We start from the raw sequence: 3,004 nt of genomic DNA on the forward strand, positions 1-3,004 counted from the left end.
AACCAGAAGCATAAGGATCCAAAAAAGTGGGGGGAAAAAATTAAAAAGTACTTGCTCTTGAAATTGAAATAAAGATAATTCATTTCAGGTTAAAGTACAAATTGGATAAAAGTACAAGCTGGTTCTTATGTTGCCTGAACCAAGTGACCCAGTTTCAATAACCAGGGGATTTGTTAAATCTGATGGCTTTTTGGGGCGCACCTGCCAGTCCTTAATGCCTGGAGCTGGTAATACTGACTTTCCAAATCTTGCACCAAAAACTAGGTGAAGAAATTGCCACCACAAGGATTTTCTTCATTGTCATGGAAGTAACAAATTTATCCTTGGTCTGCCTGATGTAAAAACATGGCCAGTTCAAACCCTAAACTAAGGGAGAGGCTAAATCAGGGGTGGGCAACATTTTTGGGAGTGCCAAAACCCCCCACAATCTGGACTTTACAGATGTTGGCGTGCCATGGGTGGATGGCAGCGGAGCCATGAGGGGCCTGATCCTTGTGGCAGTGCAGTCCTGGCCTCTTCCTGGCCATGCTCCCCGAGGCGCGCATGTAGCTGCTGCTGGAAATGAGCCTGGCCAGGGCTGTAGGCCCCTGCCTGCTGCCATGGAGCCCAGGCTGCTCACAGCAGGCAACTGTGAGCCTGCAAGTGGCTGCACTAGGGTCTGGAGTCCTGGCTTAGCTCACTGTCAGCAGCAGCTGCACATGCACCTCAGGGTGCACGGTAGGGAAGAGACTGGGGGAGTGCAACCAACCTCAACTAACCGAGAGCTTCCATCCGCTAAGCCCTTGCCCTCTGCAGCCTGATGCTCCATGGTACCGCTTCACTGACCCAGGCATACCTCCCAGGCTGCACGGATGGCAAGGACAAGCCCTGAGGCACAGAAATGGCACAGTCCTGAGCCCCCCGAAGTGGGCTGTTGAGGATGACTGGTACTTCTGCTAGAGCTGCAGCTGGCAGGAGGCAGCACCCACAGCTGCCCCTCCTTCTGTGTCAAGGATGCCAGGCTGCACTACTCCTGTCTCATCCCTCCACCAGCCCCAACTTGATGACGTGGTACATCCAGCTCTGTGTCACATGCCCAAGGTAATGCAGCTGAACACACTGCACTCCTTGCGGATGCCCAGCTCCTCCAGCTGCATGCTGCCCGCCCACCTGTGCATGTGCTGCTGCTCAGTCCTTTCGTGGCCGTGTGCCCCAAGGTGCACATGCAGTTGCCACTGCCAGGAAGCCTAGCTGGGGTTCTGGAGCCCAGTGCAGCTACTGTCTTGCATGGAGCCTGGGCTGCTTGCAGCAGGACTTGTATCCTCCCAGCCACCTGCTGCAAGTGGCTTGGGCTCTGTGGCTGGCGGCAGCTGTCCGGAGCCCAGGCCAGCTGTAGTATAAGCAAAATGGTCTCATGTGCCATGCTCTGGCACGTGTGCCGGGGGATAGGGGGGCTTGCCAACCCCTGGGCTATATTAATGCTCTAAGTCACAAAGCAATGGGGTTCAAGGCTTGGTCAGATTCCTGTACACCAGTGCTTGGCATTTGCTGTTGAGACATGTACTAAGCAAAGTGGCACTGTTATCAACAAATACAATGTCCACAAGGGGATCATATTCTGTATTGTTTCTGTGTAAGAAACCACCATTACAGGACTCAAGGTATTTTTAACAGGGCCTTAAATATATGCTGACATTTTATAACCAAATTATTAGTTTAATCAAGTATATTTTAAGAATTGATGAGAAAGATCTATTTTAGTATTAACTTGGTAGAAGAAATTCCAAGATATTGCAAAACCTTCAGTAATATTACTGTTAGTATATTATTTTCCAGCACTGTAATTAGGTTTATTTTTAGAACATCTTTGTCCAACTGTGGCACTCACTAAGAAAGGCAAGACTGAAGCTGCCAGTATTCAAAATTAAGGTCAAAGGAAGAAAAAAGAAGGTTACGGCTGAACTGAAGTCACCACAAATGGGGCACTGAACCATAACAGCCTTCCCACAGCGCAGCCTTTATTTCTGATTTTAATCCAGACTGTAATTGAAAAATGTATTTCAGGAGGACAGGCAAAACCAGTCACTAAGTTAACTGCTTGATATTTCACAGACGAGCCTTTGATAAAATGTACCCCTCCTTTCACTGAAATTGAATACTACTGTGATTTGGTTAAAAATAAGACTAATACAACAATTATTTTCATTTTAGGAATTCCAGAAGTTTAAAAATACAACAAACGAATATTACTTGTCTTTGTATTCAGAAAATGCCCAGCATTCTAAACATTCTCAGACACTCAGGACACAGGGTTAAGGGCCATCTCTTTTACAATTTACAAACTTATGTGCTTCCTAAAATTGTTCAAAATGGCATTTTTTTAGCTGCTTGACACAATTTGGCAATCAAGAATGGCAACTAGGAAAATGGGATTCTAGAAGTTCAAGTCAAAACTAATACAGACAGATGAAGTCAATAGAGTAGTACTTGCTTATACAGACATTGAATTTGGCCATAAACTTTAGGTCAAAAAAATTTGCTTCTATTTTGTATATGACAAAGTGCATTGTTTTCTTGGAAGCTAAGTGCATGAGAAACACTTGATGCCTCATTGGCTGCGCTGTTGCTGGAAATTTCTAATTCTCTACTCACTGCAGGAAAGAATCTTTCGAGTTAGTAGTGACTACAAATTAAGAAGGAGACAGACCTATTAGAAGAAGGAAGAAAAATTAAAAAAAAAAAGAAAAACAAGAAAAGAAATAGGACAAATTATGACCAAGAATTCACAGAATCATAGAAAATTAGGGCTGGAAGGGACTTTAGGAGGTTGACTAGTCCAACCCCCTGCTCAAAGCAGGACCATCTCTAACTAACTGGGTCTAAAAAACCTCCAGTCATAACTACCAAACAATTGTGATAGTTTGAAATGTCCCAAAGTCTCAGACTGAATTATTAATATCACATCATTTTTATTTTATGTAATATTTCCTCTTTAGTATGTTAACATCTAGTTGACTGATTTTTT

At 44.4% G+C, this 3,004-nt stretch overlaps 1 protein-coding gene across 1 annotated transcript in view; it reads right to left on the reverse strand.

Moving 5' to 3' along the window:
- Positions 1-3,004, reverse strand: part of VWA8 (von Willebrand factor A domain containing 8) — a 313,781-nt gene that overhangs the window by 105,887 nt on the left and 204,890 nt on the right. The window lies entirely within an intron of this gene.

Source organism: Alligator sinensis, unplaced genomic scaffold, assembly GCF_000455745.1.
Source record: "Alligator sinensis unplaced genomic scaffold, ASM45574v1 scaffold59_1, whole genome shotgun sequence".
NCBI classification, from domain to species: Eukaryota; Metazoa; Chordata; order Crocodylia; family Alligatoridae; genus Alligator; species Alligator sinensis.